The sequence below is a fragment of the Adiantum capillus-veneris genome, chromosome 17 (assembly GCF_014529385.1).
Source record: "Adiantum capillus-veneris isolate H3 chromosome 17, ASM1452938v2, whole genome shotgun sequence".
NCBI classification, from domain to species: Eukaryota; Viridiplantae; Streptophyta; class Polypodiopsida; order Polypodiales; family Pteridaceae; genus Adiantum; species Adiantum capillus-veneris.
The window spans coordinates 16,896,674-16,916,799 of record NC_140947.1 but is presented as its reverse complement, the minus strand read 5'-3'; positions in this window follow the sequence as shown (position 1 = coordinate 16,916,799).

Genomic DNA, 20,126 nt, shown 5'->3' with positions numbered 1-20,126 from the left:
TCTTTTTCAGATTGTAGAGAAAAGCTCAAATTTCCACCTCGTCACTAACCTTGAGTTAGTATAAAATTCAATTTTTTTGAAAGAAGCAAATTTTGCTTAAATCTTGTAAGGAGCGAAGTGGTCGAAAACTTGAGCCAAGCATTGAGTTTGCTAGTATGATATGTGCATGGCTTTGATTGATGCAGTAATTTTTTTTGGTTTTGAAGAGAGTTTTTCCATTTCATGATAAATCCTCCCTCTCTTCTGGCATGCATGCCGAATACACTTAAGACGAGCATCGATTTTAAGTTAAAATCCATGGGATATAAACAGTAAATTCTGGGATTTTGATTAAGCCTGATATTTGTATAACCTGCTTTCAATGCCAAAGGTGCTAATTTTTTGGAAAATGGTCATTCAAGTTTTTCATGGATTGCATTTGATCATGAATGTTTTTAGTGCATTTCTTGAATGTCAAATGCTTTCATGTACTAATTATTGAGCTATTTTGCGGAAATATTTTCCAATGACACAAAAATGTGGTTCTGGTTATCTCACGAGAGCGAATAGGCAAGCATTGCTTGTGTGCACACTAAGTGCTATGATTGTGTAATGATCTCTATGCACAAATGAACTTTCATCTCACCAACCTTTTGGAATATGCATAGTAGTGCTTGGCTTAAGTGAAGATCTCATTGCACTAAAGAAAAAATTCTTGTGATATGCGTATGAGCTTCATTTGAGAGCTACATTGATGAGACATACATACTTGATGGAGAGTGTGCATTAAAATTTGGATTTAACATTGCGTAGTGCTTGAATCAAATGAAAAATCATGATGGACAAAAGATAGCATCTTGGGGCTTGTGGTTGATTGTGCATGCTTTTAGTGCTTGTATTGGACGTTCAAATGCTTTAGAGTACTAACAATTCAATCGCTTTTGAAGGGTGGTGTGACAGGTGTGTGATTTCCATTGATCCAAGAAGGGGTCATCATTCCAATATATTGCCAAAAAAGGTTAATTAGAGCCATTCTATTTCTTTAGATTAAAAGTTGTATCTATGCTAGTTTATAGCTTGGTCTAAAATGTAAATGTTCTCATTTGAGCTAGTGTTTAGCCAACTTTTTGAGCTTTCAAGTACAAATTTGTCTATTGAGAGCCATTCATTTTCAATTCATAAAGTTAAAGTCATCTCTAGCTCATAGATTGCTCTAAAATTTGTAAAATTTCATGAGCTAGTCGTTAGCCAACTTTTTGAAAAGCTTTAAATTGTAAAATTGGGCTTTCAAGAGCCACTTCATTTCATTCAAAAGTTGCATTATTTTCAGCTCTTGTCTTGTTTTTCCATATTTCATTGAGCTAGAAATTAATCAAACTTTTGAACCATGCATAAGAGGTTGTAAAATATTAAAAATTTGTTTATGTAGAAGCATTTTACCTCTCTCATTGTTGTTATGTATGCATAAAATTTGCTACAAAGAGCATCATGTGCATAACCAAAGGCATTTTTTTTCCTTTGGGTTTTTTCCCTTTGGCAAATTTGGGTTTGCAAGACCCTAGCTTTAGGTTTTCATTAATGTTTTTTGTGTGCTTTTGCTTTCAATAAAAGGCTTTGGAGCTTGTGTTTACACTTAGCTTCAAAAAGCTTCTTTTGCAAATAAAAAGGATCAAGAGGCTTCTCTACACGAAGGGAATGCTTGCTCAAGGATGCTCAAAAGAGCATGAATAGGTGTAAGCCTTCCATGATTTTGCTCTCTTCTCATCTCTTCATTCTCTTGCTTGGCTTAAGTGAAATTTTGCTTCTAAGCTATGGTTTTTTCATGTTCGAAAGCTAAGCATCCTAAAGTTTCAACACTTTGATTTGTGAAAATTTGCTCGTTAAAAAATTAGGTTTTATGTGTGCTAATCATAGGTAATTGGCCTTAACCTTAGGTTAATGTAGGTTCATTTTTCATTAGTCCTAGACTCTTAGTGATAGTTTTAATACTCCATTCATTTTTAACATGACCTAGGGCTATGATTAGGCTTTAGTCCTTTAGTCCAATTGCCATTAACATCTCATGTTGGAAGCAATAAAGTACTAAAAAATGAAACAATGTAGCAAAAAAGTGTCAAAAAAAGTAGCAAAAATGCTACTAGACACATGAAGAGAAAATTTCTATGTTATGTTGTGTCCATGTGAGGCCTAGCGCCTTATTGGAGTTTGGCACGCGAGGGGAATCACCTTGGTTCGCTTGGTCAAGGCCCTAAACCGATGCCCTGGGCTAATAAAGGTTAGTCGTCGCCTTGGTAGGCTAGTAGATTCTTGGAACACCTTCTTGAGGGTTCAAAGAGCCGAGAGTCGCACCTAAACTTGCCTTGGGATGGTAGCCTTGTGATGTGTTTTACTTTTTTTCAATGAATGAAAAAAACAAAACTTCCATGAGCTTCAAAAGTTTTGACAATGTACTAATAGATTAGGAGCTTTTTTATAGCCCGTAGACATGATAGACTTGAATGATTTATTAAGATTGGTCACATAGTTTTTAGGCTAGTAGGTTTATGACCTTGCATTAGCCTAGGGTCTTAATTGATTGCTTGTGTTTCATGCATAAAACTGAAATTTCAAGTGGTTTAATCTTCACAAAATTTTAGGTGTCTTTTTTACTTTATGTTGTCTAGTTTTTGACTATGATTCACCTATCTTTTAGAAGCAAAAAAATTCACTTTGCATGATTGTTCATTGTACTTCATGTTTTGTATCCTTGTTGGCCTTTGATGCTCATTACTTGTTCTTATGTTTTGCAGCTTAACATTTCTTCCATGGACTTGCTTTCTACCATGTCACCGTGTCTTGCTTCACCGGCACACGAGGACGTGCGTCAAATTAGGAAGGGGGGAATGTTAGCAACGGCTAACACAGGATACACCAATTATGCACCAAGCTGTAGATGTGCTATAGTGCACAATATTTCATTTTCATTGTATAGGGCCTTGGGCTATGTAGGAGTTCCAAAGTTGTATGAGTTTAGGCTAGAGAGCTCAACTTTATCCCATAGTTGAAGGGTTTGAGGCCCAAAGCTATAAAAGAGCCCTATGCTTAATGAGAAGTCATTCTTGGGCGAGTTCTTCTCTTTGTAGAGTGGATGGTCATGAGGCTCATGGGCTTTCCATGCCCATGTAGCTCTTGATTTCTAATAATCAATTACACTTTCTTCCTTATTAGTCTTCTTTGTTTCATTATGTGGAGTGAGATTGTATTAGTGTGATGGTAGATCTCCTAATCCCTTTTTTGATTTAATCTATTCTATCCACACCATTGGCCATGGTGTGTGAGGGCTATGCCTTCCTTCTCTTCATCTCTCTCTACACGGTGCGGTTAGTGTGTGTGCATACGTAGTCGCGTTGAGGGGTTGTGCCGGAATGGACACACTAATGCGGAGTAGGTATGTTAATTGCATGCTTGTGTAGTTGTGTGATTAAGAGTTGTGAATGTGTGCAAGTGATTAGTAAGTAGGAATGTGTTGTTGATTAGAGGAAGCCCTTTTCATGGCTTCTCTCTATGATGAGTAGAAGGATCCCTTGAATCCTCTATGTCTATATATCTTAGGCTCGTGCTTCCATGCCCTAGCCGGGTTACCAATCCACGATTTGACAATTTTGTGGGTTGCGATTAGGTTGTGCTACAACGCCTCCCAACACTCCTGTTGACTACAAGAGAGAGAGACAAGCTCACAAATGCGCCCCTCGCTTATAAACCCAACATTGCCACCCATCGCCGTTGAAAGAGGTTTCCAAAGACAAACATACTAGCTCGTAGATAGGTAGTTCGTGGAAGTCGCCAGAGAGAGAGAGAGAGAGAGAGAGAGAGAGAGAGAGAGAGAGAGAGAGAGAGAGAGAGAGAGAGAGAGCCCCGTGGGTGGTTTGTGGAAGCCACAGAGAGAGAGAGTGTGTGTGTTCTAGAAGGAGAGAGAGAAATTGAAAATGCGACTTTTCTTGGAAATGGTGAAAACAACATCTCCTCTAGATTCTTCAATTTCTAAATTTCCCTAAAACATACACATATACTCCCTACTACTATTCCCTAAGTACTTGCTACACTTTTAAAATAATACTTCAATTTTTGTGAAGATTTTGTCGCAAGCTAAATGGATATAGGGTTTCTAAGGATGTGTTCACAGCACATTCCCTGCCATACTTTATAGGGGCTCCAACCAATCAAAGGAGGCACCTCTGAATTTGATATCCACATTGCACGACGAGCAATGACTGCAAATCCCTTTATCATTTTAGCTTGCTCGAGCAAGTTGACTCATGCCTGTGTAATGGAAATGGCCTATTTAACTTGAGAGTAGCTGAAATTAATGAGAGTACTTTTGAGAAATGACTTTGTGAGCATAGAGGGTGAACATAATTGAAGATAGCAACATAATCATAGCAACTTGGCATGAACAATACTTTTGCAAGAGAGAGAATTTAGAGAACATGACAACAATTGAGGAGCGGATTTATGTGGAGCCGGTCCCCCCTCCAATAGGCATTTGTATTATGATTTCTCCCATTAAGAGAGACTTGTTACAATACAATGTTTGTGTTCCTTGTAACCTAGGTGATGCAATGAAGATGGAAAGCTTCATGCATCACAACCAAAACATAAACTTGAAGAAAGCTTTAACTATCCCAAGCCTCAGTCCCAAGACCTCAAACACCTTTGAAGGCGGAGAGAGCTAGCAGGGAATGAGGGCAGGGAAGAGGAAGAAGAAACATTTCATAGAAGAAAGAATTAGTTCCTCAATTATCATAACTCTTCTTGCTAGCATACATAATAGCATAGTAATGAAGAAGAAGGAGATGGCAAGCTCAAGCATTGAAGCATGGCTCTTGGTTGGATTTGCACTCCATAGCCAAGAGTGTTGGTGTAGGCTCTCAATCTCTACTTGCTTGGAGAAGGAGAGGAAGCTCTTGCACTTTGCATAGCACACAATGAGAGTATTTGTGAGTGTGTGTGGGTGAGTATACCTTCTAAGCAACTCCCTAGCTTGCTTGGGTCGACCCTCCCTTGTAGCTCATGCTTGAAGCTCATTGGACCCCTCCAGGCCTAGCTTATCACAAGCAGGAGGCATTACAAGCAGGAAGGGTAGCCTTGAGACAAGTGTCCCCCTTTCCCCTTTGAGAGAGAGGAATTCATAAATGCAAAATCAATCAATTAAATATCCTAAATTATAATTGGACCCCTTGGGTGGCAAACCAATAGGCTTCAGGCACACCATGAGGGCAACATGAGGAGGAACTTGACAAGTGTCCCTTCTGCTTTCTTTGTACCATGCATGCCTTTTGGGAGTGTGTGGGTGTTCTCTCTCATCCCCCCTCATGTAGGGCTCGCCCCCTCCTTGTAGGGATTGAATATTTGACTTTTTGACACCTCAAGCCCCTCATGCATAGGCCCAGTTCCCACCACAAGCTTGGCCCTTAAGCACTCTAAGCTTGGGCTCGGTTCTCACCTCAAGTGCAACCCTAGCATCTCAAGCATGTCAAGCACCTCAAGCATCTCAAGCACCTCAAGCACCTCAGTCATCAAACATGACAAGCAGGACTAGAATCTCGAGCTGGGTCGGGTTCCCGCCTCAAGCTTAGCCCAAGATTACCTAAGGTCAAAGGACTTTTACACACATTATTGGAGGTCTTCAATGAAGCTAACCCTAAGGTATTATGCTCCATTGGTTAGCCTTGCTCTTTGATAGACCATCTCTCATTTGAGCCCCTTTACCATTGCCCCCCTGAGATAGATCTATAAGCGCATGTCTATATCTTAACACTTGTTCCTATTTATTCTCCCACATTACGTGATCAGTTTAATACGAGAAAATCATTTGGTTTGGTTAGATATTAGATTTTATGACATTATCTCTCTCTTGAAATGATAGTTGTCCTCAACTATGAGGTAGAAGAGATAAAGCCTTAGTCATTAATCAATTTTACTTAGCGGATAGAGGATCCCTTTTTACCCTACGACTTCTTTCCAAGATGGATGACTAATCCATTTGGTGCTTGGGAGACATAGCTGCCGCAAGCATGTCTGCTCTTTAGTCCATTTCATTCTCCCAAAGTAGAGATACAAATTCTACTTGGTGTTTGAGAGATGTCATCATCACAAACATGATTCTAAGCATGCATATTAGTTAAATTTGTGCACAATTGAAAAGAGGGCTAGTCTTCTAAGACAAAAATATGAGTCATTTAAAAGAAATTTGTACATTTGCTTATTGTAATGTAGCATTGTAAGCATTGACAAGGTTCATACTATCCTTAAGCTGTATTCCTTGCATCCATCTAGCATCTTCAAAGGGATAATTTTTGAATTTAATAAGATACCGTCGGATAATCTTACCATGTCGTAGTACCTTGTATTCATGCCGAAGGACAGCTTCGGGTTGTAGCACCTCTTCTTGGTCTTCAACTACGAGAGGGTCTTCAATAGTTGGTTCACTTGGTGGCTCGCCTTTGTAGGGCTTAAGTAGGCTTACATGAAAGGCATTGTGTATGAGCCAATGGTTGGGCAACTTGAGATGATAAGCCGTCTCATTGATGGGCTTCAAGATCTGGAAAGGACCATAGTATCTTTTTGCTAGCTTAGCATAATACTTTTGATGGCCCGTAGGATTTTTGCCCATCGTTTGCCTTAATCGAGCCTTAGGAAACTTGAGTAAGACCCAATCATTTTCTTTGAACATTAAGGCCCTTCTCTGCTTATCAGCAGCAGCTTTTTGCCTTTGTTGAGAGATGGATATAGCCTCCTTAATCTTTTGAAAAGATTCTTGTAGGTCACGGCTATACTCATGGGCGGCGAAGATCTTCCCATGTACTTTGAGTAGCAAGGGACTTTTAGGTCTTCCCTCAATGATCTTAAAAGGTGCTTTTCCCATAGAAGTACGTACAGTATTATTGTAGGCATACTCTACAAGAGGTAAGTACTTTTCCCATTGTGATCGTTGATCTACTTCGGTAACATAAGTCTTGAGTAGATCGAGTATCGTAAGATTGGATATCTCACTTTGGCCATCCGTTTGTGGGTGATAGGCCGAAAAGAAATTCAATCTTGTTCCTAGATTTTCAAAGAGACCTTTCCAGAAATTACTGGTCATTCTAGGATCTCTATCGGACATGATGGATGTGGGTAATCTATGGTGCTTGAAAATCTGAGATATGAAGAGAGTTGCCATTTGATGTGCCTTAATAGTCTTTTTGACAGGAATAAAATGTGCTTGTTTGCTAAACCTGTCCACTATTGTCCATATTCCCGTATTCCCATGGATAGACGTGGGTACTCCAAAGATGAAATCCATGGATATACTCTCCCATGGTGAATTTTGGATAGGCAATGGCTGGAGTAATCCAGGTTGCTTCCCTCTATCATACTTGGTCTTTTGGCATACTACACATTTTGAAACATACTCTTGTATGTCCACCTTCATGGTAGGCCAATAGAAGTATGTATCTACTCCTCGGAGAGTAGGTTGAATACCTCTATGCCCCGCATATGGAGGAGCATGGGATTCATACATGACTTTATCACGAAGGGAATGTGTAACACATAGCCTATTGCCGTGGAGAAGATAACCATCCTGCAAGGTGAATGGTTCCTCTTTCTTCCCCAAAGCAAGGGCTGACATTATGTCTCTATAGTCAGGGTCAGTAGCATACTCATATATCATAGAAGATAGATCATTGTGAGTAGCTATAGATACCGCATTAACTTTTGGTCATCGTGAAAGTGCATCCGTCACTTGATTGTGCTTACCAGCAATGTGAGCAATATGAAATTAAATTTTGAAAGAAAATTTGCCCACCTCATTTGTTTGTGGAAAAGCTTGGTTTGCGTCATGAAATACTTGAGACTTTGGTGATCGGTTCGTAGAAGGAATGGAGTCCCCGATAAGTAGTGCTTCCATGTGTCTAGGGCATGTAGAACAGCTAAAAGCTCTTTCTCATAAATGCCCAAACGTATGCTATGGCATGCCCTTCTTGAAGCAAAACTTCTCCAAGGCAATCACCACAAGCATCACATTGGACCTCAAATGGTTTTGAGAGATTCGGAAGTACGAGGACTGGTTGGGAAGCTTATTTTGAGAGGTCCGAACATATGAGGACTGGTTGGGAAGTAAGCTTCTCTTTGAGCTTATCAAAAGCATTTTGCTCCTTAGCAGTCCATTGGAGATGTTGCTTATTTTCCTCCAAAGACTTGGAGTAGATGATGATATCATCAAAGAACACTCCAGTGAATTTTTGGTGTGGTCTAAATTTTTTCTCCATCAGATGATTGAATGTAGCTGGTGCATTAGTCAAACCAAAAGGCATGACTAGATATTCATAAAGACCAAACATTGTGCGAAACGCGGTCTTTAAGATATCTTCATCCACTATCCTTATTTGATGATAGCCACTCTTAAGGTCAATCCTACTGAAGTAGGTAGAGCCTTGTAGCTTATCAAATAGATCTTCTACCCAACGCACGGGAAATCCGTTTTTGATGGTGATATGGTTTAATGCTTGATAGTCCACACACGTGGTATGTACCATCTTTCTTTTGCACTAAAAGGATTGGAGAACAAAAGGGAGAGAACTAGGCCTCACCATCCCTTTGTCTACCAGCTCTTGTACTTGCCTCATGATCTCCTCTTGTTGAGCTTATGAGACTCGATAAGGAGGCTTGTTAGGTGACGAGCTTCCAGGAAGGAGCACAATGCGATGGTCAGCATCCCCTCGTTTTGGAGGTAAGTTCATAGGGATATCATCGATGAACACATCTTGGAATCCTTTTAGAAAATTAGAGAAGTCTAACTCTTCTTGATTCCTACCAGTTACTTTTGATGAAACATTAGGATCTTTTGGAGACTCTTTGACAAAAATCATATACGCAAAAACTGAGCTCTTCATTGATTTATCAAAACCAGGAGAATTTACAAGTGGAATAGTGCGACCACGCTCACTAGCATCTATATACATATTCTTTCCCCTGTAAGTGAAGTAAATTCTCCTTTCAGGGAACTTCATATTGGTAGTCATGCGATCAAACCATGGTGCCCCTAAGATAACATCCTCAGGTTGGAGAGGAGAGATGGAAAAGTCTTCTTTGTTGACATAGCTTTGGACATGAAGCCTCAACTTCCCAATCAAGGGAGTAACAGAGGCGTTTTGTCCCTTGAAAGTTGCAGCAGTGGTTACCATATCTCCCATCTCGAAAGCTTGAATGCCCAACTTGGTGGCCAACTCCATTGATATGAAGTTGTGAGTAGATCCAGGGTCAAACAAGATGAATGCATCATGCTCTCTTACCTTTCCCTAAGCATAGCAGCGTGATGAGCCTTTGCAACGAGCATCCTCTTTTGGAGCTACAATGGTGGAAGCCCTAGGAGTCTCATTGCGAGTATTCTTCTTGGGGCAAGAACGATAGACATGTCCTTGCTCCCCACACTTGAAACACTTATGGTCCTTGCAAAAAGCTTCAAGCTCTTCAAGAGAGAGTTTTTTTCTACCTTTGTAAACTCCCTTCTCCTTGGACCGATTGTTGTTGTTGTTGTTGGAAGTGCCTTGAGAAGAATTTTGAACATTGGTTTTCCCCTTTGCATCATTTTTGTCTTTGTTCTCCATGGGCTTGACATTACTTCTAGCCCCTTGATGGAAATTGATGCGTGAAGCAACCATGGTGTGATGGATTACTTCGCTAATAGTACCAGGCCGTTGAGAGTTAATGTATTCGGCCATCTCTTCAGGTAATCCCGCACAGAATTGCTACCTTTGCTTGACAAATTCTATCTTTTGAAAGACAGTAGCCTCGAGATGTAAATCCCAAAACTTGTCTACATATTTGTGGATAGACTCATGGGAGAGAAGCTTCAAGCTGCGCCATTTGGTAAGCACTTTATCCTTTGCACCGCTTGCAAGGAATTGCTTCATGATGGAAACTTGTAGAGTTTTCCATGTCTTTGGGGCTTCACCATTGCCACGAAGGCTAGCCCACCATTGACGAGATGATTTTTGGAAGTGCATAGGTACATGGCGTAGCTTGGAGGACTTTGTGAAGCCCTTATCTCCAAAGGCCGCATCAAATTGCTGGATGAAGGCCAACACTTCGTTGGTAGCACCAAAGGTGCCATCATAGGTGAGAAAAGAGATACACTTTCCTCCCTCCTTGAAGTTCTTTAGCTTTTGTGACCTTTGCCATGCAAGAAATGATTTGTGATGTCCTCCCCTCTTGTATTCTCTACGAGAATAGCCATAACTTTCGTCTGAAGAGGAGGAAGGTGAAGAAGAAGGAGAAGAGGGTGACCTCTTCCTAGCCCTTTTCTTCCTTTGTTTCCTCTCTTTCCTTTCAGAGTGATGAGAAGAAGGACTATGTGTTGATCTTTTCCTCTTGGGAGGATTGGGCGATCGTCTAGACCGCTGTCTTCGTGGAGCTACATCTTCAAAGGAACTTAAACTTTCATTGCTTTCTTGCTCTTTGGATTCCTCCTCTTGAATTGGAGAGAGTCTTCTTTTGGGGGTCTCTTCAAGAGGCCTCCTAAGCTCTCTCTCCTCTTGGAGAGGAAGGAAAATTCCATAAGCACGAAGTTGTTGAGTAACTTCGGCTTGCAAAGCAGGGTTGCCCATAGCTGGCTGCAACCTAGTGATGAGATAATTCACAAACATGGGAGCATCATCATTAGCATCTTCATGTGCAAAATCAAAGCTATCAATGTTCATTCTATTGTCTTGATTATTGTCAGCCATGTTAACAAAATTATGTATCTACTTAGTGTATGCTTTGGAAATTCAAAACCTTAGTTGCCACTCCTCTTAGCCTTTGAAAATCGGCTCTTAAGTATCTACACCCACGGCTCGAAGTGGTTAATTATAGAGAGTAGAGGAGTAGGTCTAACATAGCAGAGTTGTTGAGGGCTAGCTCCTTTTGAACTGAAGGAGTACGAGCGGAAGTGCGACGCGAGAAAGAGAGTGCGAGAAGAAGAGCACGACGATATGGTGAACTCGCTCTACTGTAATGTGTAGAGCATAGTGAGTTCTTATTAGGTTTTTACAAAAGAATATGTGTACATACCTGGTGGCCCGCCCACTTACCTGGGCGACCACATTGGGCTTTATACCCCAACAACCTCCCACTTAAAGTCCAATGTGGTACTTTAAGTGTGAGAGAAGCTACTATACAAGCTAATATACAAGAGATGTAGAAAAGTGATGTACTACCCTACACCTATCTGCTTGAGAAAATGCGCAAAGCTCTCTGAGGGAAGTCCTTTTGTAAGTAGATCAGCAGGATTTTCTGTGGTGTGAACTTTGACAAGCTGAAGTTGCTTATCCTCGAGCATTTCCCTGATGAAATGATACTTCACATCCACATGCTTTGTCTTTGAGTGATAAACTGGATTGCGAGCCAATTGTATAGCACTTTGAATATCACAATATAACACAGGCATCTCTTCTTTCATTCCCAAATCTGTTACTAGTCGATTAAGCCAAATTGATTCTTTGCATGCCTCTAATGCTGCAACATATTCAGCCTCTATAGTAGACTGAGTAACACAATCTTGTAATCTAGAACGCCATGATACTGCTCCACCAGCCAATGTAAAGACATACCCTGACGTAGACCTTCGGTTGTCTAAGTCACCTGCATAATCTGAGTCTGTAAAACCCTTTACACTTAGCTCCTGACTCCCATAGCATATACGCATACTCTTTGTAGCTTTCAGGTATCTCAATATTCCTTTCACTGCCTCCCAATGTTTCTTGCCTGGGTTTGACATGTATCGACTTACTACTCCCACTGCAAATGCAATGTCTGGGCGAGTAGCAATCATTGCATACATCAAACTACCCACTGCAGACACATATGGAATCTTATCCATTTCAGCATGTTCTTCCTCAGACACAGGACAATCTTGTTTGCTAAGTTTCACATATGGTGGCAATGGAACACTCAGTGCCTTTCCCTTCTCCATATTGAAACGTTGCAAAACCTTGTCAATATACTCTGTTTGAGATAACCAAATCAAGTTCTTTGATCTGTCTCTCTCAATGCGCATACCAAGTATATGACTTGCCTCACCCATGTCTTTCATGTCAAACGATTTTGCCATCTTTGACTTCAAAGCTGAAATTTCTTCCAAGTGCTTGCCAGCAATCAACATGTCATCCACATACAAAATAAGGATCAGCCAACTGCCATCCTTAGCCTTCTTTGTATATAGACAGTGATCGAACTCACTACGTTTGTAGCCTTGAGAAAGCATAAACTTGTGGAATTTATGGTACCATGCCCTCGGTGATTGTTTTAAGCCATAAAGACTCTTTAACAACTGGCATACCCAATCTTCCTTGCCTTTCTCAACAAACCCTTATGGCTACTGCATGTAAATTTCCACATCTAAATCACCATGCAAGAACGCTGTCTTGACATCCATTTGGTGCAACACCAAATCTAATATGGCAACCAATGCAAGAAAGCATCTCAATGTAGTCATCTTGACCACCGGAGAGAAGACTTCATCAAAGTCAATGCCTTGTTCTTGCTTAAAGCCCTTGGCAACAAGCCTTGCTTTGTACTTTGGCTGACTATCATGAGCAGTGATCTTATACCTGTAAACCCATTTACAAGGTAGAGCCTTTTTGCCCCGTGGTAATTTAACTAGCTTCCATGTCTGGTTTTTATGCAGAGCTGTCAATTCCCGGAGTCCTTCATTTGCACTGCTTCCTTGTAACATGAAGGCTCATTGCAATCAGTCAACATGACATAGTTCATAGATGGAACAAACCTATCAGGAGGTCGCGTGACACGTCCAAATCTACGCACAATAGGTGGCTCAGGCTCAGCCACAACCTGTGGTTCCACTCTATCTTGTCCTTGCTCCTCTTGAGCCCTGACATTTTGTCTTGCACGTGCAGGTCCATCTTCTTGGAAGACAACTCTTCTAATCTCCTCAACCCTCTCTGGTTTAGAATGATATTTGGATTCATTAAAGTGAACATCATTGTTGCAGACAACCTTTCTGGATTCGGGATCCCAAAGTCTGTACCCCATCTCACCAGAATTACCATAGCCTAGAAAGATGCACTTTCTACTCTTTGGCTCAAGTTTGTTCCTAAATTCCTTTGGAACGTGAGTATATGCCTCACAGCCAAAGACTCTGAGATGCTTGTATGAGGGCATTTTGCCTGACCATACCATCTCTGGCACTGAATCCTTCTGCAAAACCTTGCTAGGAGATCTATTTACAAGATGAACAGCTGTTGATACAGCTTCAGCCCAAAACCCATTTGGGAGCTGTGCATTAGACAACATACTTCTGACCTTCTCTTGTATGGTCCTATTCATCCTCTCAGCAACACCATTTTGAGGAGGATTGTAAGGAGCAGTAAGTTCATGTTTTATACCTTTTGACTCACAAAAGTCCTGAAATGCCTTTGAAACATACTCTCCACCATTGTCAGTGCGTAAGCATTTAAGCTTCTTGCCACTCTGATTCTCCGCAAGTGTCACAAACGTTTTGAAAACATTAAACGCTTCATCCTTGTGCTTGAGAAAGTAAAACCATACTTTCCTCGAGTAATCATCTATAAATGTCATAAAGTAAGAAGCTCCCCCTAGAGATAGGTTAGGCATAGGTCCACACAAATCACTATGAACAAGTGCCAACTGTGTATCTCTTCTACTGCTTCTATGCTTATGTGGCTGCTGTGTTTTCTTACCATACAGACAATGTTCACAGAATTCAAAATCATTAAATGAAAAGCCAGGCAAATAACCAGAACGAGACAAGATTTCCATTCCCTTCTTGGACATATGTCCTAACCGGCTATGCCACAAAGAAACGTTCGGCTGCTCGGTTACATTGATTACATTTTTAGAGACATTTGATACATAAATCATGTAAAGTCCTCCAGACTTTACTCCATGTGCTACTGTCATAGAACCCTTGGATATCTTCCACATGTTCTGTCCAAAAGTGGTGACGTAGCCAGCATCATCAAGTAAACCTATGCTGATCAAGCTCTTTGTAATTGCGGGAACATGTCTCACATTCTTCAACGTGAAAGAAGAACCATTCTGAAACTTCAATTAAACATCTCCAACACCTAAGATCTCACATGTCTGCCCATTGCCTAGCCGAACATGATCTTTAGTGGTCACATAAGAGGTAAACCACTCCTTGTTTGGAGACACATGAAGTGATGCCCCTGAGTCTATAATCCAGTCACTCAGTGCATTTCCATCAGATGCTGTAAGAAGAGCCGAGTCCATTGTATTCTTCAAGAAGTAGATGTCTCCTGACACTAGACTGTCATCCTCCGCAACAGTGTTTGTCACATTTATTTCTTGAATCTTCACTGAGGACTTGTTCTTCTCACCATGGTCTTCAGCTTTCTCTTTGCCTTTTTCTGCTTTCCATTCTCTGCAGTCTCTTTTCATGTGACCCTTTTTGCCACAATGGTAGCATTCTATGTCACTCTTGCCTTTAGCACTGTGGGACTTGCTATGAGACTGATTCCTCTTTCCACCTTTATAATTTTCTTTGGTCCTTCCCCTGACAACTAAGGCTGTTCCTTTGCCTTTGTCCATTGTCTTTCTATTGGTTTCTTCAGTAAGCAGACTTCCTTCTACACCTGCTATGTTCAAACCATCTGGAGGTGCAGAATTACTCAAAGCTGTGCGAAAAGTGTCCCAACTTTCCGGCAATGTGATCAACAGGAACATAGCTCTAACAGGTTCATCAAACTTGACACCTTGAGCTGACAACTGACTATAGATTGTGTTGAAGTCATTCAGATGATTGGACATAGGTGTCCCGTCTTTCATCTTCAAGTCAACAAGCTTCTTAAGCCAGTATACCTGTGAAGCTGCACTCTGCTTCTCATAAAGATCACTCAGCTTTAACCATGCTTGATAAGCCGACATCTCGTCTGCTACATTGAAGTAAACGCTTTCTGCCAAAGTCAGCATAATGGTAGAAAGTGCCAATTCATCCATTTCGCTCCATTCATCTTCATCCATATCTTCTGGTTTTATCCCTTTGAGCTTTATAGGTTTTATCTGCTTCTTTTGTACCAACATTTGCCAAATCTGCTTCTTCCACAATGGGAAATTGGTTCCATCCAGCTTCTTGATATTGTAAAGAGCAGTGTCCTGTGATCCAGCCATAGCTACGCTCCACAGTGGTTTACTTTCCTGGGAAAAATTCGGCAGAGTTTCCCCTGTAAACTGACCTCTAAACCAATATCAACCTGTCAAATGAAGCAAAAAAGCTTCAGATTCTGCATAAAGTTCGGCAGAGTCTCCTTTGTAAAATGGCTCTGGTGTACTCAAAAAACAGACCAAAAAACAGCTCAAAAACACTGTCTCTCTGACACTGTAAGCTGCGGGTAAACCTGTCCTGCACCTGTACTGTCTCTGACTGTCCTATCACTGTCCTGTAAGCATAGACTGCGACAATGCCTCAATGGCAGTAAAGCAAAGATGCAATCCCAACTGTCTAACTCACAGTCAATACATCCTAGCTGCCTATCTAAGGGTGCTCGAGGGATCGCTCCAAGACCTGTATCACCGAAACGATCTCAACATTCGAGAATCCCCCAGCTCAATAAAACCTCACTCGACCCTCAACAAAGGCTGCAGAATCTGACAGTACATAGACTTCCCACAAAGTCATACATCCACAAATTTCCCACTGTATGCTGTAACCGCTGCGGCGGTTGTTTGCTGCGTGACTCACAGCCAGCAAACCCTCAACAGACATACATCATCTCTGACAATACATCCCATGTGGAAGTACCTGCAATGTCAGGATGAAATCTGGAATATCAAGCAGCAAACACAAGCTACCTGATGAACTAGTGGATGTCGCCTACAGACTATGTGTAGATGCGCCCGTGTCGTATGTGACACGCCTCCAAGAACTGTGAGCCGTCCTTCGATGTGTAGACAGCCACAAATCAACACTCTGGGAGTGTCGATATCCTCAGCACCTACAGTCGTAGGCCGAAAACCCCAAATTTGCAGAGTCGGATCCGCACCCGCCGAGACCACGTAGTCGAAAATGGCCTGCGCAAACCTTTGTCGAAGCCGAACGGTGGCCGAGATGACCTCAGACTTGGGGCCGTGTCTTCGCCTGTCGAATTTCACTCCAATCTGAGCTAGTGACTCTAGCCTCCTGCAGTGCTGCCCCGAGCCTCGATCTGAGCTCTAATACCAGTTGAAGGAGTACGAGCGGAAGTGCGACGCGAGAGAGAGAGAGTGCGAGAAGAAGAGCACGACGATATGGTGAACTTGCTCTACTGTAATGTGTAGAGCATAGTGAGTTCTTATTAGGTTTTTACAAAAGAATATGTGTACATACCTGGCGGCCCGCCCACTTACCTGGGCGACCACATTGGGCTTTATACCCCAACATGAACTTCTTATGGATCAATAATGGTAAAGCCGTAGGCAAGTCTAAAAAGACTCCATTATTAAGTCCAAAGCTCCCGAGGTGTGCACCATCCCCCACATAGTGGGCTCAACAAAACCGATAATAGATCCCAGTTCCACTTACCCTAATATAATTAACAACGTCAACCATTTATAGGCTACTTAAGGACCTCTCTTCTTAAGAAGGAAAAGAGAAACCAAATGCTATGATACCAATGTAATGGAATTGACCTATTTAACTTGAGAGTAGGGGAAATTAATGAGAGTACTTTTGAGAAATGACTTTCTGAGCATAGCGGGTGAACATAATTGAAGATAGCAACATAATCCTAGCAATTAGTTAACTTGGCTTGAACAATACTTTTGCAAGAGAGAGAATTTAGAGAACATGACAACAGTTGAGGATCGGATTTATGTGGAGCCGGTTGCCCCTCCAATAGGCATTTGTATTATGATTTCTCCCATTAAGAGAGACTTGTTACAATACAATCTTTGTGTTCCTTGTAACCTAAGTGATGCAATGAAGATGGAAAACTTCATGCATCACAAGCATAACATAAACTTGAAGAAAGATTTAACTATCCCAAGACTCAGTCCCAAGAACTCAAACACCTTTGAAGGTGGAGAGAGCTAGCAGGGAATGAGGGTAGGGAAGAGGAAGAAGAAACATTTCATAGGAGAAAGAATTAGTTCCTCACTTACCATAACTCTTCTTGCTAGCATACATAATAGCATAGTAATGAAGAAGAAGGAAATGGCAAGCTCAAGCATTGAAGCATGGCTCTTGGTTGGATTTGCACTCCATAGCCAAGAGTGTTGGTGTAGGCTCTCAACCTCTACCTGCTTGGAGAAGGAGAGGGAGATCTTGCACTTTGCATAGCACACAATGAGAGTGTTTGTGAGTGTGTGTGGGTGAGTATACCTTCTAAGAAACCCCCTAGCTTGCTTGGGTCGACCCTCCCTTGTAGCTCATGCTTGAAGCTCATTGGACCCCTCCAGGCCTAGCCAATCACAAGCAGGAGGCATTACAAGCAGCAAGGTTAGCCTTGAGACATAGCCTTGAGACAAGTGTCCCCCTTTCCCCTTTGAGAGAGAGGACTTGATAAATGCAAAATCAATTAATTAAATATCCTAAATTATACTTGGACCCCTTGGGTGGCAAACCAATAGGCTTCAGGCACACCATGAGGGCAACATGAGGAGGAACTTGACAAGTGTCCCTTCTGCTTTCTTTGTACCATGCATGCCTTGTGTGAGTGTGTGGGTGTTCTCTCTCATCCCCCCTCATGTAGGGCTCACCCCTCCTTGTAGGGATTGAGTATTTGACTTTTTGACACCTCAAGCCCCTCATGCATAGACCGAGTTCCCACCACAAGCTTGGCCCTTAAGCACTTAAGCTTGGGTTGGGTTCTCACCTCAAGTGCAACCCTAGCATCTCAAGCATGTCAGACACCTCAAGCATCTCAATCATCAAGCACCTCAAGCATCTCAAGCACCTCAATCATCAAGCATGACAAGCAGGACTAGCACCTCGAGCTGGGTTGGATTCCCGCCTCAAGCTCAACCCTAGCTTACCTAAGGTCAAAGGACTTTTACACACATTATTGGAGGTCTTCAATGAAGCTAACCCTAAGGTATTATGCTCCATTGGTTAGCCTTGCTCTTTGATAGACCATCTCTCATTTGAGACCCTTTACCATTGGCCCCATGTTGAGATATATCTATAAGCACATGTCTATATCTTAACACTTGTTCTCGTTTATTCTCCCACATTAAGTGATCGGTTTAATATGAGAGAATCATTTGGGTTGGTTAGATATTAGATATTAGATTTTATGACATGCCTGAGCGTCGCTTTGAGGTTCCCGGCCTATCCATCCCGCCCATGAGATGGATGGTCCATCTGTAACCAATTAACGTGCACGGTAATCTATCTTTATGTGCGTGCATGCAATGGATGTCCGACTGTTGTGTGAACTCAATAAGTGGGCAAACCCCGATGTACTAGGTTTTTGATGGTGGAAAAGTGTGGACACAATCAATGATGAGATGCAGGCAGTTTCAATGTTGCCTGAGGTCATAGTGAGTGGTCACAACAATGTGGACGGAGCATCGCCTTAGAGATGGCGTCGACATGCTCAGTTGGTGGAGTTCTCAGTAGAAAGGGCTGCATGATGGCATTGTGGGTAGCATCTTTGGCGCAGCCATGGCTGACACCAAGACAGAGCCATTTAATACCAAGGTGGAGTAGGACCTCCACATGTGTGTGTGTGTGTGTGTGTGTGTGTGAGAGAGAGAGAGAGAGAGAGAGAGAGAGAGAGAGAGATTTTTTATGATCCTTGGGGATTGAATAGGATCTATGGGATCAAAGGTACATGTCATGTAGTATGTATAGAGATGATAAGTAATTTTCGATGCTCCAAAATTGTGGTAATGAGAGTCTCAATGGAGAGCCCACACTCTGGCGGGGAGAGGAAAGTGTGTAGGCTTAAGTCATGGCTAAAAATGTGAGGAAGGAAGGTTTGGATGTGACCAAAATTTGAACACTCTAGCAGTGTGTGGTACTTAGACTCTCGTACTTGGAGTGAGCATAATGTGCACAATCAATTTGACTCATCTCTATCGTGCCAACTCCCTGTCTCGCATCGAAGGGAGTGGGAGCTAAGACAAATGGCTATGATAGTGGGCATCGATGACAAGGGGATAGGTTCAAGCATATAAAGTTGACTAGGGTTTCCTCTTTCATAAAAGAGCATGGTTTTGTAGTTGGGGGAAATATGGGTGGTGTAATATATCAAGCGTGACCACAAATTCCTCCCAATCCATAATACATTGGCATTGTATAATAGATTCATTCATTTGGGAGTCTATTGAGGCCTCATGTAGAGAGAGAGAGAGAGAGAGAGAGAGAGAGAGAGAGAGAGAGAGAGAGAGAGAGAGAATATTAAAAGCTACTTATAGGCATTTAATTTTCAAATTAATGTTTGCTTTGTACTTTTGTTGTCATCTTTTCCTTTATGGAGAGAAGTAGTGCATGTCGCTACGATTCTTGAATTGCTTTTAATTATTGGAAATATTGAAATATCTGTCCTTTGTGTTTGTGTCAAAAGAGAACAAGTGATAAATTCAACAAGTGTTTGTGCATGTGGCTAAACGGAGGCGAATTTCTTCTCCCACCCGACAGCTTGAGCAGGCTGTGTTGGAATTAGGGTTGCAGAGAGACGCACACAGCTTGGAGAAGACGAAGGAAGCTCAAGGCACACAATAGAGAGTACGCTACTTAGTGTGTGATGGAAAGATAGATAGCCCTAGAGTGATGGGCGTATATACAATGCACGGGGGAAAAAACCTCCTAAAGAGGGAAAAAATGCCCCGACGGTCCTAGTGTGTTCACACACATCACTACCACATGTATATAGTAACAAATCCCCCTTGGAGTGATGTGGTGAACGGGAGCTGGCACATGAGTAAAGGGAAGTGCCATGCCCTAAGGACATGATAAGTCCACAAAGGGGAGTAAGCCCAAAGCTTTGCGGAAAGCTTCAAGCTTCTCACGAGACAATGCCTTTGTGAAAAGATCTGCAAGGTTGTCCTGTGTTGGCACATAAGCCAAGCTGATCTCTTCTGCTGTGAGCCTCCCCCTGACATAGTGGTAATGCACCTCATTGTGCTTTGTGCGAGCATGAAAAACTGGGTTCCTCGCAACTGCC